The 17,641-nt window shown below is 40.2% G+C and overlaps 1 protein-coding gene across 1 annotated transcript in view; it reads left to right on the top strand.

Annotated features, from left to right (window-relative positions):
* The window catches only part of CYRIB (CYFIP related Rac1 interactor B), a 132,872-nt gene that overhangs the window by 47,700 nt on the left and 67,531 nt on the right, over positions 1 to 17,641 (top strand). Inside the window, exon 2 of the mRNA XM_050941504.1 lies at positions 4,443 to 4,522. The gene's annotated coding sequence lies outside the window, so the exon portion shown is untranslated. The remainder of the gene's footprint in view (positions 1 to 4,442; positions 4,523 to 17,641) is intronic.

Raw genomic sequence — 17,641 nt, 5'->3', positions numbered from 1 at the left:
TGCAATGGGATTCCCTAACTGTGGGGGGGCCATAGATGGAACCCATATCCCTATCTTGGCACCGGAGCACCAGGGCACCCAGTACATAAACCGCAAGGGGTACTTTTCAATGGTGCTGCAAGCACTGGTGGATCACAAGGGACGTTTCACCAACATCCACGTAGGATGGCCAGGAAGGGTTCATGACGCTCTTGTCTTCAGAAGCACTACTCTGTTTAAACTGCTGCAGCAAGGGACTTACTTCCCAGACCAGAAAATTACAGTTGGGGATGTTGAAATGCCTGTAGTTATCCTGGGTGACCCAGCCTACCCCTTGATGCCATGGCTCATGAAGCCATACACAGGCAGCCTGGACAGTGGTCAGGAGTTGTTTAACTACAGGCTGAGCAAGTGCAGAATGGTGGTAGAATGTGCATTTGGGCGTCTCAAAGGTCGCTGGAGAAGCTTACTTACTCGCTCAGACCTCAACCAAACCAATGTCCCCTTTGTTATTGCTGCTTGCTGTGTGCTCCACAATCTCTGTGAGAATAAGGGGGAGACCTTTATGACGGGGTGGGAGGCTGAGGCAAATCACCTGGCCGCTGATTACGCGCAGCCAGACACCAGGGCAATTAGAAGATCACACCAGGGAGCGGTGCGCATCAGAGAAGCCTTGAAAACGAGTTTCATCATGGGCCAGGGTATGGTGTGACTGCTGTTTCTTTCCCCTTCATGAACCTCCCCCCCTCCATGTATTGACTCCTGCTGCAAGCAAGCTACCCTCCACCCTTCCATAACAGCTTGCTTATGGAAATAGTCATTCCCTGTAACCAGCCCACCCTCCCACTGTCTTTGAATAGCATGTCATTATAAGAAGAGTAAGAGAAATGAAAAGGTACCCCGGGAGTGGTTTGGGAGGAGTATAGGAGGGAAGAAAAAGGCCATCAAGGGCATTTCAATGTAATGACAGCCTTTTGGTTGGACTGTCCACAGGGGTGGAGTGGGCAGGTGCAGAAAGCCTTCCCCCACGCGTTCTTACACGTCTGGGTGTGGAAGATATGGGACATGGTGAGTACTGAGGGAGGTTAAACATGGGCTGGAGTGGCACTCTGTGACCCCGCAGCTCTTCCACCAGACTTCGGAGGATGTCAGTTTGATCGCGCAGCAGCTCCAGCGTTGCATCCCGCCACCGCTGATCTTGCTGCCTACACCTCTGATCTTCCTGCCGCCACCTCTCATCTTGAACGTCCCTCCTGTCCTCACGTTCACTGGCAGCATTCCTGTACTTTGCGACCACGTCTTTCCACTCCCCCAGATGAGCTCTTTCACTGCGGGTTATTGCCATTATTTCTGTGAACATCTCCTCCCGTGTCCTCTTCTTCCTTATTCTCCTTATCTGACCTATCTGTTGGACTGGGGTAGGGAGGCTTGAAAAATGTGCAGCTGCATGAGTGGGGGAAAAGAGTGATAGAAGGATCATAAGAGATACATTTCACAGAACAATGGTTATACTCTTTCAGTGAACTACACTATTTACTGTACGTAGCACGTCACTTCACTACAAGGTCGCCTTTGGATTCTTTTAGTATTTAGTGCTTGCGGCTGTGGTCAGAGAGCAACACAGACGCAGGTCCGGGGATTACAAATCAGCTTGCAGGAGGACATGGTAAGGCATACATCTAATGGCCGTTAACCGTACAACCTCTTTTATTCCCCGGTACCACTGGCTATTACCAGGTAACATTCATGCTTGGCAGCCGAACTGCTAAAAAGCACATCTTTTACTTCTTTTCTTATGCCATCAGAAAGGTTAAGCACTAGAGGAAAATTGTGAATGGTTTCCCCCCACACTCTGCATGTCTGCTGTAATGGCAGGTCACTGAAACCTTACCACCTCCCCCTTCCCCCCTCTATGCCTTGGCAATTAGCAGCGAAAATTCCTGCTGCCCAAATGCTAAAAAGGTCAGCGCCATTAGAGACACCTCCCCGTAGGAATGTGCTGTTTTTTACCTCCCCCCCCCCCATGGCTAACTGCTAGGGAAGGTTTTTTTTAAAGGCGCAGGAAAGCAGCAACGAAGGAATGGTCATCTCTGTCCCCTTAATAAACTACATTACTTTTTACCGGGTGACCATGAACGATATCACTCTCCTGAGGATAACAGACAGAGAAAAAGAAATTATGCTTCTTGAATGCCAGCAATCCCCGGGACCATACGCAGCTAGGCTTTGTCATGCAATGATACCCGATTACGTGCTCCAGGCATGGCTTGGTAAAGTTTCGTACCATGATGGACGGAATAAGGCTGCCCTGCCCAGAAACCTTCTGCAAAGGCTTTTGGGGTACCTCCAGGAGTGCTTCATAGAGATGTCCCTGGAGGATTTCCGCTCCATCCCCAGACATGTTAACAGACTTTTCCAGTAACTTTAATGCCAGCTACTGCATGCAAGCCCTCATGGCAAATCAATCATTAAAAAACGCTTGCTTTTAAACTATGTTTTTTATTTAAAAAAGTACACTCACCAGAGGTCGCTTCCATGGCTTCATTGTCTGTGCTAGTGGCTTGGGAGGGCTGCGATGGTAATTCTGTCTGGGTGAGGAAACGCTCCTGGCTGTTGGGGAGAATGGAGTGCTGTGTGGTCTCTGCCATCTCATCCTCCTCTTCCTCCTCCACATCTTCGCCGTCCGCAGAATCATCAGCAGTGGCTGAGATTACTACCCCCACCTCTGAATCCACAGACAAGGGGGGGCTTGTCGTGGTGCAGCCACCTAAAATTGCATGAAGCTCCGCGTAGCAGCGGCATGTTTTTGGCCCAGATCCGGATCTGCCATTTGCTGCTTTGGTTTTCTGGTACGCTTGTCTGAGCTCCTTCACTTTAACTCTGCACTGCACCGAGTCCCTGCTATGGCCTCTCTGCCTCATGGCATTAGAAATCTTTTCAAAAGTTTTCTCATTTCGTCTACTGGAACGCAGTTCTGATAGCACAGAATCTTTTCCCCATACAGCGATCAGATCCAATAACTCCTGTGCGTTCCACGCTGGAGCTCTTTTCCTATTCTCAGGAGACTGCATTGTTACCTGTGCTGCTGAGAGCTCCACGCTGGCCAAACAGGAAATGCAATTCAAAAGTTCCCGGGGCTTTTCCTGTGTACCTGGCCAGTGCAGTAGAGTTCCTTTACCTGTCCAGAGCGGCCACTGGTGCACTGTGGGATACCTCCCGGAGGCCATTAACTTCGATTTCCGTCCACACTAGCCCTAAATCGATTTTGTAAAATCTATTTTAGGGTTACTCCTTTCGTTTAGCTGGAGTACAGAAATCAATTTTAAGACCCCTTAAAATCGATTTTAAGTGCCTTGTAGTGTGGACGGGTACAGCGTTAAATCGATTTAACGCTGTTAAAATCGATTTAACGCTGTAGTGTGGACCTGGCCATAGAAAAAAATCTGTTTAATGAAAAGATATACTACGTTGTAAATGAGATTTGATAACCAGGAGTACTATACTTCAGTGTGCGGTGGTGTTTGTTAAACTGTCAGCTGTCTTGTATTGATAGTGACTTCACTGGGTAGTGCTCAGATTTAATGCCACAGGTTGCTTTGTTTCATGCTGCTGATACTGTAGTGGTTAACCAGCTGCCTCTGGTGACTCATGGAACTAATTAGTAAAAATTCTTTTCTTGAATTTTTTTGATATTCATTTTATTTTGGTGAAGGAGAGTTCCCATTATCAAACATCGTGTGCTAAATCATGAGTCAGAGACTTGTGAGTTTACCTGTAGCTACTGCAATAGTCTAGTGTACTGGCAATTGAAATCTCTTGAGCAAGATCATTTACAAGATACAGTAGTTTTCTGACTTACAAATAGAGTAATTACTGTAAAAAGAAGTTGTCAGTTCACTGAAACTGATAGTCATCTCACAGGTGTATAACTTTTAGCTGGTATTTCAAAATCAGTTTTCTGATATCACTTAAATGGTTCTGAGTAGTGTCCAATTTTAATACCAATCCAACTTGAAATAACATAGGACTCCTCAATGTGTTTGTCCTATGGTTTTATTCCTAAGGCAACTGAAGATAGCTGGAATTGTGGTCTTGCATCACACTCAAGTTATGTGTATTTGTAGGATAAGGGTTTCACGATGTTGCTCCAGTTCCATGAACAACTTTAAAATATCTTGATTCTTATTTGCATTTCTTCTGAGTCAGAATTCTTCCCTTTCTGTCAGAGATTGCTTAGGGCAGGAACAAGGTTCTTCCATCCTTCACTATCCCTCTTTGCGTGTCATCTGTGTTTTATTTTTAAGATGGAATAATTGTGTTGGTTCCTTGACATGAAAATAGTTGACGACCTGTAATTAATTTAATTTTTGTTACTGTACATTAAAGTTTATAAAAATTATTTGTGGTATTTTTATTGAATTAGACCATGTGCCATTTATTTTTAATTTTGTTTCTCTATTCAGGTTCTGAAGACAAGCTGCTACATCAACTCCAAAAGGAGTTGGAATTTTCCATTAAGACAACAAGAAGATCTCATCAACTGGTAAATAATTATTCAGGTGTCCTTGCTTGTACACTGTTAATTATCTTTCTTTTAGTGAAAGAATAGCATTTTACGCTTCATTGAATCCAAATTAAATTTAAAGATCACTGTGTTATCCACTGACACTCAACCCTTTATATTGGGAAATATCAGATGGTGGTGAGTTTTTTAAATAATAGTAACTATTCCTTTATTGTTTTTAAAGTCTGCCTGATGAGATTAATTTTTACATTCCCTAGACCCCTGACATCTCACATCTTTCTGAACATCTATTATACAAAATGCATTGCACAGAGATTGCGTCGTTGAAGTAGTAACAAAAAACTAATGCTGGAATATCAAATCTGTAAGGCATTTTCAGAGGTGGAGAATAAAATAGCTATATTTAAGAAGATGAACAGTTCAGGTTTTTTTTAGGTATTCTGTTGTTCTGATATGGCCTCAAACATCACGTCTACTGTTATGTGGCAAAATATTACCCTTCCTGTAGTGTTAGATATAAATCACAAACCAAAACTACATTTAAAAAAGTTATTCAGTCAAACACTCACAAGTTAGAAAAAAGGATGTACAGGCAAATGTATTTCCTGTCTGTTTGTGTCTCCACCCTGTGTACTGAATGAGACATTGTGGCAAAAATAGTATGTGATCATGTAATTAAAGAGTATATGATAATGCATAGGCACGAGGGGGCCAGAATTATAATTGCACAAGCAACTGTAAAACTGACATTTCCTAACTTTTCAGTGTCTTGTCTTTCCAACCTAAATAACATTTTTTAGATGTAGTGTTTTATATGCAAATTCCTGAGGCTTTTTAAAGAAAAAAAGGTAAAAACAAATTATCTTTATATATACAACTGTAACAACCCCTCACTGTGATCCAGCACTGGAGTTTGAATCCTGAACCTTCAGCATGTCAGCACAGATTGCTACTGCTTGAGCTACGGGACAAAGTAAACTAGCTGATTGTGGGAGTCTTTTAATCCAGAGAGAGAGTGGACAACTGGGCCTAGGATTAGTGTGGAGGAGAAACAGAGAGAAAGGGGCCTGGCCTAGCATAGAGGAACACTTATAAGAATTAGAGGTTGACCACCAACTAGATGGTGGGACATCATATGTAGGAAGGTGACCAGTCTGGATTTATTGGAGGAGCAAGCCATGGACAGGAATGAATGGTGACACTGTACTGCAAAGATCTCCAGGATGAAAGAGAGAGCAAAACAGCTTATTTTCTCCTGAACTCATTCTGACAGACGGATGCACCATTTTAGCTGAAACTTAAATAAATCAGCCTGAGGCAGACACTTGGCATGTAAAATTTCAGGTCAAAGATTTTGTTTGGCAAAATTATAAGCAACTGGAAAGAATTTTATAATGGGAAGTGGTTGGGTAACTTTTACTATACATGGGATGGAGAGGAAGAATGGTGATTGTTTAAATACTTTGCCATACTTAGTAGTCTGCTAAATTTGTAAGACGAAAGTTTCACCAAGGGTCTGGAAAAACACAGTAGTCAACGTAGTTTGAAATGGAGACACCAAATTTTATGAATTTGGTATTGTATAGTATAGTATCTCCTATATACAAGGTTTAACATAATGCTTGATTTATAATCTTATAGTTCAGCAATTCAAGGTAACTGAAAGCTTGAACAGCTTTGGATATAGGCACCTGGCTTCCTGAGCTGGTGGCTATTAACATTAGGACATGCAGGTGGGGGATTGTTCCCTGCTAATTTGAAAAACACCATGGGACCCTTAACTTCTGTCTGGGCAAGCAGAAGGGACTTCTCGTCTGTACTATGGCACACTTGATGATATACCCAAATATTGCATTCACAACATTGGTTTTGAACCACAGTCTTATTATAGGTCAAGAACTAGAGTCAAGTTAACCATGCTATCTTTTTACTAAAAATACTGTATGTGCTTATGTCACTGCATAACTGAGAAGCCTGCCCTGTTCTTGTGCACGCAAACAAAGTTAGAGAGCTAATAGCAATAATTAATAGGAAATACTAGGGGAAGAAATCCATTGGAGTAAAGTATCTGGTTCCAGGTAGGCTATTCCCTTTGTTTAAAGCAGGGGTTCCCAAATTTGTTTTGCGGCTTGTTCAAGGTAAGCCCCTGATGGGTTGTGGGACACTTTTGTTTACCTGAGCGTCTGCAGGTACGGCTGCTCACAGCTCCCAGTGGCCACGATTCACCATTCCCGGCCAATGGGAACCTCAGGAAGCGGTGGCCCAGCCCGTGCTGCTTCCCACAACTCCCATTGGCCAGGAACGGCGAGCCTTGGCCACTGGGAGCTGTGAGTGGCCGTACCTGCGGACGCTCAGGTAAACAAAGTGTCTCATGGCCCGCCAGGGACTTACCCTGGACAAGTCGCGAAGCAAGTGTGGGAACCACTGGTTTAAAGGAACCCTCTTTCTAAAAAGAAACTTTTATTGAGTATGGAGTCTGTCAAAACGCCACCTTTCCTTAAAAAAGGATAACATATCTTGCATTTTGAAGGCCCATGGAAAATAAATATTGTCCTCTAGAACAAAAAGATAATCTTAAGATCAGTGGTTCCCAAAATTTAACAACCTGTGAACCTCTTTCACTAAAATGTCTTGTCTCGCGAACCCCCTCCTAAAAATAAATATTTCCAGGGATTTTCTCCTTTACTTGAGTATAAATTATAAAAGCAGTGATCTTGGAAATATAAAATTTGTTTTTATGACATGCTTATTACACACTAGTTAATTATTATTTATCATTATAGTATTTTTATTACTTTATAAAAACAGCAGCACTCTTCCAACACTTCTTTCGTAGCTTGTATCACTTCGAGTAAGCCTGTTATTAGAGAAGACTCCTATGTTTCATTAAGACGTATCCGATGTGAAACAGCATGAACATATTTAAGAAACCACCTCAGAGTTCCTCCTACATAAGCATTCAAGTCTTGAACAGTCGAGGCAAACAATGCACGTTACAACAAAGCTTAAACTTGTTCTTCATAATAATTTAAAAAACAGTACTAGCTGCCTATTTAATTTAAAAAACAGCAAAAAAATATCCACCTCCCTTTCCATTTTTTATAACGAGTCTTGAAGTTTAAATCTCCTCAGTGTGATAGATATGCTTGCTTTGATCTGCTTGGCTCTTGGAAGTCCAGGGACTCTGGACTGCTGGCCCCATGCTGCCTAGAGTCCCTAGGGACAGCTCTGTCCACCATTAGGGAATTTTTTCCCAAGAACTCCTGTAACATTTCGCAAACCCCCAGAGGTTCACAAACCTGAGTTTGGGAACCACTGCTTAAGATTAAGTTTCTGCAAAATTAAACATTAATCTTAAATATGTTTGTTCCTTGTTTACTTGATGTAGTAGCTAATACTTATGTAGAATATAGAAGGTTGAATTTTATGGACATTCTTAGTTGGGGGAAAAGATGCTCCACTCCTCTTTGAATACTTGCGATCTCTGTAATTGTCTCCTACTTCAGAGGGCATAAATCCAGGAATGGTCATTCTTTCTTGTAATCATTTTATAAATAGCTTTATTTCATCACCTGCAACCCTGTGACTCACATTTTAGAAGTTGTTAAAGATTTGGTTTTATGTAGCCAGTTTACCAGAAATAGTTGAAGTTTCCTGTATTTGTAATGATGAGTATATATGCTGATCTAATATGGTGCATTGTACAAACTGCTCTAAATGTGTTATGCAACTTGTGTCCTAGCATTGGTATCATAATAATCAAGGATCAACACGTTTACATCTTGTGTGCTGACTTTTTAAACAAACTTTTTTAAAGTGTACCATTGTCCTTTGAAATTTTTAAACTGTGTGCAAAATGTCCCTTTTTCCAAAACAATTGCAGTATTCAGCACAAACCCCTTCTTATTTACTTGTGAAAAATTGGTGTAGGTCACTTTCTAACTTGTATTCAGTCTAGCACAAGCCTTTATTTCCTCCCTTTCTTTCCTTCTTCCCCTTTCTCCCCAAAACAATTAAAACAAGAAAAAAAAAAAAGTAGCAAAATAGCTCATTCGGAACTGATGTTGAGTATTGTCTAATACTCACAATCCTGCATATGATAATTAGTTTCCATATACACCTCTACCCCAATATAATGCGACCCGGTATAACACGAATTCAGATATAATGCGATAAAGCAGTGCTCCAGGGGGCGGGGCTGCGCACTCCGTTGAATCAAAGCAAGTTCTATGTAATGCGGTTTCACCTAAAACGCAGCAAGATTTTTTGGCTCCCGAGGACAGCGTTATATCGGGGTAGAGGTGTAGTTACAGTGATAACTTTGTGAGACAATTCTCTGGCTTAATTGGTGGGGAGGTGAAAAGAATCCATTTGTGTTGCCAGAAGTATAACATGAGGCTCTCTCTTATTGTTACAGCATAACATTAAATGTTTCCTTTTAGTAAATCAGGAAATAGATTCTAAATAGGAGATGAACAATATTTAAAAATTGTTTATTAGAGCATGTATTTTATCATCGAGGAAATCTAAATTGCACAGATCCCTCAATTTTTGTGCAAGATGGAAAATGTAGTAAGCTGTTCTAATTGTAGAATTTCCAATTCTGTTACAAAGTACCACACACAATAACTTTTCACTGAAAGTCATGCCAGCAAGCTACAGAATTATAGTATCACATAGTAGAAATATATGGAAAATCCCACGTTATATTTATTTCCCAGGGTAGTGAAACCACTTGTACTTTGTCTTATTCTAGCATCACAAGTTAGAAATAATCCTTTCTGATAGTATTTTAGGACACCAATACAAATTTTAGGACACTAATACAATGAAGCATAAAAAATACTTTTATATAGACAGCTTGTGGAGTTGATTTGTTTGCATGGTTCTTGTAGTATTGGTTGAATTTAAATCAAAATGCTTCATAGCAGCTGGATGATAGGAAGCAGTTTTCTTGTACATTTTAAAGGCATGGATTATTTTAGAAAAGATTTACCATAAAACACTTGCCTACTCATTTGCGCTGTAATAATTTTGAACGTCTTTCCAACACACACACATTTTATAGCAATGCTGATATCTGAGCTGAGCACCAGGAAAACCACAAAAGATTTAGGCATATTTATATGCTGTTCTTATCTTCTATAATAAAATGTAGCACTTCTGTAAATCCAGTTAATATTGTAAACTACGTAATATATTTATCTGATGTTTATCTAATATGTCAAACAACAATGGTATATTTGTTGGCACTGAATGTACAATCAATCTCCTTAGTCACAACTTGTACTGGTTTAATGGTGTGGCTTGTGCTATTGATACTGTCATAGTGGGTATATTTAAAACCTTGAACGAAAGTAGTGCCTCTAAAAGTGAGGGATTAATAGCCCTGAACACCAGATGTAGTCAACACACTGCTGCATCAATGCACCCCAGTCGTCACCTGCAGCAGCCCTGCTATTGCATTCTCTAGCATTTTTACTTGATGTATAAATGTGCTAAATTAATATCATCGATTTGAGTTTGAGACTTTTTGGTTTAATAGCTAAAGTGGTGAACTCTGTGTTCTGTTCCTGGCACTGCCATTGACCTACTGTATACCTTCGAAAATCCTCCATTTTTGGTTCAGTTTTCCCGTGTGTCAAATGTGTGCAATAATACTTACCTATTCCTTAGGGTAGTGAGGCAAATATTCGTCCCCTTAATATTATATGTAAAGTCACTGGATCTGACTGCGTAATAAGAGGAGCAGAATTTATCCAAGGATTTGACAAGCGTTCAGAGGTCGTTGGATGGAAGATGAATTTTGGATATTTACACAAATAAGTGACTTAACTTTCAATTGTGACTGCTCTTAGAGGTGAACGTGGCTCATATTCCATACTAATTCACTGCGTAGTTTAGCCTCACAGTCCTGCTGCAGTTCTGTTGTTATTTCCACTTTGTAAATTTTTTGTCTATCTCAGTGTTAAAAATTAATTTTGGGCAGACTTTGTCTTCTGGTTTCTTAGTGTGGGAGCACATTTTTAGCAGTCTTTAAACTAGAAGGAATTATGTTTGAATAGTTTCAGAGTGGCAGCCGTGTTAGTCTGTATCTGCAAAAAAAATAGGAGTACTTATGGCATGTTAGAGACTAACAAATTTATTTGAGCGTAAGCTTTTGTGGGCTACAGCCCACTTCATTGGATGCATGCAGTGGAAAATACAGTAGGAAGAACAATGGTGCCGGGGGGGGGGAGTAAAACTATTTCCCCATGTTTATTCTCCCCCCCCCCCCACACACACACACTGTTCCTCGCACCTTCTTGTCAGCTGCTGCAAGTGGACCATTTTGATTTACCACTACAAAAAGTTTTTTTCTCTCCTGCTGGTAATAGCTCACCTTAACTGATCACTCTCGTTAGAGTGTGCATGGTAACATCCATTGTTTCATGTTCTGTGTGTGTGTGTGTGTGTGTATATATATATAATCTTCCTACTGTATTTTCCATTGCATGCATTCGATGAAGTGGACTGTAGCCCATGAAAGCTAATGCTCAAATAAATGTGTTAGTCTCTAAGGTGCCACAAGTACTCTTGTTCTTTTTGTTTGAATAGTGTTATACCAAATGTTTGAAAATTCAAACCTTTGCTTAGAGCTGTAATATTCAAATGTAAGTAGGGACATCTCTTTGAAATTTAAACTGTGAAAATTAAACAGTTCCTACTTAGAATGAGTTAGGAAAAAAAGCCAAGTAAAATCTTCATATGCTGTTAGTTCCCAGGCAATGCAGCTACTTTCCATGTGTTCAATAGCAAGTTATGTGAGACATAAGCATGATGTCCTGTTGATGCACTCCTGCAGTTGAGCTTAACCACATGCTCAGTAGTATGCTATGATGTCAGATGTTTTCTTGGTGGTTAGTTTGTCTGGTGTGGTGTGCTTAAAGCAGAGTTTGCCAAACTGTGGCTCATAACCCTGTGGTTGCAGGTGGACAGAAAAAATATCTCCCTGGCTTTCAATTCTTGAGTCCTAGCTCCACCTTGCTGTTTCCTTCAGTGGCTTTGCTCCTGTCTTTATGGACAGGTGAAAGCCCTTCAGCTTGGACTGTTGGCTGGCTCATCTAGCTTTCCTATCCAATCCATCACCATCATCCCCTCCCTGCCCCTTTTCATACCTGTCTGCCTTGTGGAATAGAGAACAGCTAGGTTGGGCAGAGAAGAGGCTGAGCGGGCAGTGAGGAGATTCAGCCACCTGGATCATCCCCCTGAACCTGATTCTTGCTCATCCCCCTCCCCATAATGAGTCAGGTCATAGAAGGCGCTGGGGAGAAGCAGTGCTTGAAGCAAGGAGAAACAGTGAGACTCTTGAGATTTTTGCCCTAACTTTTCATTTAGACTGCTCCACTATTGATAAATGTTTAAACATTGGATCATTTTAAACAGCAGATGTTCAAATTAGACTCAACTGAACTATTTTTAGTTTTTTTAGTTAGGTTTTTTTTGTAGTTTATTCTCCTTTAAATTCCAAATAATAAGCACTCCTTTTTGTTCTAAATTGTTGTAATACATTTGAAAAAACACCACACCCATGCAGTGTCTAAAAGTAAGTTTTCTTTAAAAACAAAGTAGCATTTGTATTGCTACAGGAGATATCCTAGTGATCTAAGCTTCAGATTTGGAATAACTAGACTCCTTGGAAGCACATAATTATATTTCAGTGCAGTGATTTTAAACTGTTAATCTTTTCACAGTAAACTGAGTACCATGCAATTTACCATTTTGAGCATATTTGGGATGGAAATAAAACAGAGCTCCTGTTTGTGCGTTCAGGGTTTCATGACACTGCTCATAAGAGTAAATCATTGTCTTGTGTCCTTGGCCATAATTTTCCTACTTCACTATTGTGCAGTGTCATGTTTATGGTTGCCAACATATGTCCCATACCTAACACAGTGAAGTGCAGTGATGTCTGGGTTTTTTTGGTAACACTTTGAGGAACCTTAAGAATGAATAATACTCAGTTACTGTTTTTTTAATGAAGGTGTGCTTTTGGGAATAGCACATAGGAGTAGAATTAAATAAGGTATTTAACTACAAGTCATAATTTAGGTTATACCTTAAGCAGCTATTTTCATATTTAGAACTGACTCCATTTAGTTTAACCGTATAAATTTGGATATGTTCATCTGGAGCTGGGCATAATTAGCATTTGGTATTTTTCTGAATACCAGTAAAAATAAAAAAAAATCTGATATCGAAGTATGATTTGCAAGGCTTATTTTGGTAGCAATCAGAGACTTCTAGCTTCCCCACAGTGTGTGTTTAACTTTCTTTCTTGGGTGGCAGGACTTTGCTATGAGTACTTTTCTACATTCTGATTGGCCTCTGGCATTGTCCTTCCCCTCCACTCTTTATGCACCTCCAGTTTGACTCACTTCTCCCCCATATTGGAATATTTCTGGTCTTCCATTGATGGCTTTTAACTTTTTAGTTATATTAAAAGCCACTTGAGGCTTCACAATAAAACATACTGCCTGAATAGTCCATGCTGTAAGATAGACTTGATGGAAATTCTTTTTCAGACTTTTGTAACAGCTAAGCATTTCAAAAGATTAAATTCTAATTCAATGCATTCTTTTTGCTGTTCTTTAATCCTACAAACAGTCAGATCTAAAAGTAATAAAAAGAAAAAACTGGAAATGCTTTGATTTTGACGTTGTTTTCTGTAGGTGGATTTAACGTCTCATAGAGTCAGAGAGTTTATGCCAGAAGAGACCACTACATCAGCTTGTCTATCACATGCCACCAATACCACCCACTACTTGAATATTAAACCCAACAACCAAACTTAGGCCAAAATATTACATTGCACAGGAAACTAGACAGTTATGTGCCCAGGCAGAGAATAGCAGGGACTGAGGTACACCAGTGTCCAAGGCCCCTGCAATGGAAGGGAAATGGGTAAGTGAGATATACCCAGATAATCCTGGGTATAGCTCATTTAATCTCAACTTTTTTCTCTTTGTACTATGTGTTTTATTAGTGGAGGCAAGGTTAAACAAGTGCACCTTGCATTTGGATCAGAAAGTGGTAACGCTTATGGGTCTCAGATCCTGTGAGACTTCCTTCCACAATGTTGGATTGGCTCCCAAGAATGCTCTGTGTCCTGTGGGGCAGTGGACAGTTCCAGTATGCCTGATGAGCCAAGTTGTTGACCAGGGTCCTCTCTCTGTACCTTTTAGGCAATAATTTTTTAGATAGTCCTATCCCAGATCATAAAGTACTTTTTTTTTTTCCTTTTTTCCTCTCCATCTAAGAGTAATGACTAAAGGCTTGTCTACACACAAATTTTGTACCGATTTAACTGTATCTGTTTGGAAACTGATTACAGTTAAAATTTATGCCATCCTTATTGTGGATACATGTGTAAGGTGCTTATTAAGTCAGATATAGTTAAACTGGTTCAAAAACTGTGTAGAAAAGCCTTACGGTGCCGCCTCCTTGGCCTTCTCTCTCTGTCTTGTGCTCTCTCGTCCTACTATGCCACAAAGCCCATGCTGCTTTGTTCACATTTTAAATACTCTGCTGGAAATAACCCTGAGGGCTATAGAGTAAAATCTAGTTATCCCAATTTTTGTGTTAAACGAGATTGTAAGCTCTTTGAGACAGGGACTCTTTTCATTGTGTGTGTTCAATTCCTTGTCTGGTGGGGCTCTAATTATTCATTGGGGCCTCTAGAAGTGAAGAGTTCTTTAAAAATTGGAACTGGTAAGAAGCCTCTTAACCCTTGTCTGTCATTCATATTTTGTAGTTTCCCATCATTCAAGTACTAATACTGTTTATTAAGGGATTAATTGACTCATTAAAATTGAGAATACCATCTCTTTTGCATGTTCCTGGGAAATGAAATAAATGTTTGTACAGATCAGCCACGTAACTACTGAATCACTTAGCTGGGATGCAGGATCACGTCATAAATGGAATTTAGCAGCAGAACATCAAAGGAAGCTCCTGTGTTAGAAAAAACGCTAATCCAGGTAGTCACAAGGGAATTATTGCAGTTGATATCTATTTTACATGTATCATTTACATTATCCATGTATAGTACTCTTATTCTGGGAGTAAGTACACAGGTAATGCTTATCTGAGGAAGAGAAATATTAATGGGAACTCTTCTAAATCCTTTTGTTTAATTACAACAATAGTTAGTGCTAAATCACTCCATGTACAGGCTCCTTTGACAGTTCAGAAGCAATATTGAAAGGTGAGGCCTTATTTTAAAAGGCACCACCATATATATGTACATTTATAGTTAAGATTTTTGTCTGCATGTAAAATTTTTCTCTGAATGGTATAGCAATATGACTTAAAATATCCCATAATAAAGAGATTTGTTCTGAAATTAGGCCACCATTTGTTGATCTTTAAGCAAGGTTCCAGGTAGGGATGTAAAAGTGTAACCGGTTAACCGATAAGCTTAATGCTTATCGGTTTCTGCTAATGATTAAACTCTGCCTGGGGTCCTGGCTGCCAGCACTTCCCGGCACCCCAGAGGCTGGCCTTTCCCCCACCTGGCACCCTGCTGGCTGGCTCTGCACCCTGGTGGTGGCTATGCAGCTGGGGTCCCAGCTGCCACTGTACATGGGATTCTGCTGGCACGCCTGGCTGCCAGGCGCACCAGGAGGGATCCCCAGGCACAGGGCTAGCAGTGGAGCTCCATGTAAAACATGGGGTGCTGCAGCACCCTACCCACCCAGTTCCCCAGTTAAACATTTAACCAACAGAATTTTTATTGGTTACACAGTTGTTGCTTTTACACGTTATTTACATCCCTAGTTCCAGGTGTGCTTTCTACTAGTATGTGTGGTGTACATGCTGCTGGAAATAGTATATCATAATGCAAACAATTTACCTTGCCATCAGATGCATAGAAGATTTATCTTTGTCCTTCTGCAGACTTTTTTCCCTCTTGTAGTAAAACAGTCATTTTAACCTGAGACTTCCTGTAGTACTGTGTTCCAGAGTCTCTCTCTTCCCTAGGGCTCTTGGTCACTTTTTTCTGGTGAACTTCTAATTACTCCATTCTCAGCATTTTTATAGCTTTTTGTGTTTTTAAGAAGTAATTTTGATACTGTTGCTCCTTTTGACTGAGTAGCTAATCAAAGTTCAGAGATTTGGAGGTGTTCCAGGTGGTGGTAGAAATTGATGGAGTCTGGAGTTTCCTTGATGCAATCTTATTTATTTACAAGGAATGTACAAAGTCCTGTGTCTCTGAACACAAAAGGAACCAAAATCAAAAGGAGCAGTTTCTTAGCTTCCAGCCCTCCAAGCTTCCTTAGTCAAGACTAGACCCAAAAGCATGCTCCCTAGCTTTACTCCTACATACACTTAATCAAAACAATACTCAGCCCAAAAGCTCCTGGGTGGATTCATGCACACTTTTTGGCAAGGTGGGGGGGGTCATGTTTACAGTTATGTTACATGTGAACCCACCATTCAGTTATCAAGAAGGTTTCACCCAGTTCATAAAAATGTTGTACTTTTCTGTAATGCAACAAATGTTTGAGTCTCCTTTAAATTTTATAGCAAATCTGGTAGCTTTTTTGGCTTCAGAGTAAGTATGGCAATTTTCAAGCCAAAGTTATTGAGCGGTGAGTAGCTAAAAGGACCCTGTAACAGAGATTAGTTAATAAGCCCTGTTGCTTTTTCATAATAAGCTCTATGCAGGTTTATGGTTCCTTTATCCTCTAGGGGCTGGACTTTAAAGATGTGACATGCACAGTTCTGCTCCTAGACTCATAGTTTATGCAGATACATAGGATAACTCTGTGTGCTAATAATCATAGTTGTTCAGCTATTGAACTCTTCATATCAAATCTTACTTTTTTAACATGCCAAAGGGTTTATATAGGTAAATGTATTAACTTTCTAATCTCAAAACTAGGGGATGTGGACTAAAATTAAAGGAAGCTCTTTTTCTGCAAATCCACTAACACAGTGCTCCTCTACCTTTTCCATATTTGGATCCCATTTTCTGTATAGGAACTACTCTGAGTCCCCCTTATTCCTCTAGACTAGACTGCTCCCATTTACCGATGTGGAAAGGTTAGGGTGGCCATGTTACTCAAGTTGAGAAAACACACATCACATCTTTGGAGAGAAGCATTTAAGCTGATCAGTGACGTGTTCATCAAGAAAAGTCTTTGCATGATATCTGAGTTTAAACAAAGGATTAAATTTTTTTTCCATTTCAAAGCCAGCAAGCTTTGATGTAGTAGAGAGGTTGCTGAATTCACACAAAATAGTGAAGAGGCATGTCTTGATGCTTTTACTTCAATTCACAACTTTAGTAGCATATTAGGTATCTCTTTCAATTTCACTAGAATCTTCTTTACATCTGAAGCTTCCTGCTGAATTGAACATGTCCTATTGGCTTACAGTACAGTAAACTGGATTCCAGTCAGGTAGCTGTTTTCCTGGCATAGCTTGGACATTATCAAATAGTAGAGCACTGATGCCAGTCCAACCCAACTGCAAGAACTGATTGTTGGTAAACTGTAAATATTTTCTTTTTCTCCTTATCAATGGACATTAAAATGAGAAGTCCTAATGTATGGATACTTCCCATTCAGACTGAGCTAATGTTTGGCTAATGTTAAAAGTTGGGCAAAAGACACGTCTGTAGTTTCATCTATATTGAAAATTACTGGTTCTCCTGTACTCTCCTAAACAGTTCCTGAAAATCTTCATCCATGTCATAAATTCATTAACTAAATGTGTCATCAGATACAGAAATGGCTTTGACTTGATTGGCAGGAGCAGTTCCCAGTATAACTTTAATGACCTTCAAAACACAAGGCACAATCAGTATTTTCCTCAGCTGAGGTCTGTCATCTTTTACTATTTGCAGTGATACCATGTCTGATGCTCAGAGAGTTCTTATGTTTACAGATTTGCCATTTATAGTAAGTCTCCTGATTTTTGTGAACCCACAGGCTGTTTGAGGAATTCCATGGGTTTCTTTTGTTAAAGGAGGATGGTGTACCCCAAATGGTTCACTGCTTCCTCCTCCTAATAGCTATATGCGCTCCCTAGAATCCTTTGTCAGCTGTTGTGGCAACTCCATTGAAGTGCTGTAGAAGCTGTCTAGCATTC

This window comes from Gopherus flavomarginatus, chromosome 2 (genome assembly GCF_025201925.1).
Source record: "Gopherus flavomarginatus isolate rGopFla2 chromosome 2, rGopFla2.mat.asm, whole genome shotgun sequence".
In the NCBI taxonomy this organism is placed as follows: Eukaryota; Metazoa; Chordata; order Testudines; family Testudinidae; genus Gopherus; species Gopherus flavomarginatus.
Note: the sequence above shows the minus strand (reverse complement) of the source record. Positions and strands in the feature narration are given on the sequence as shown.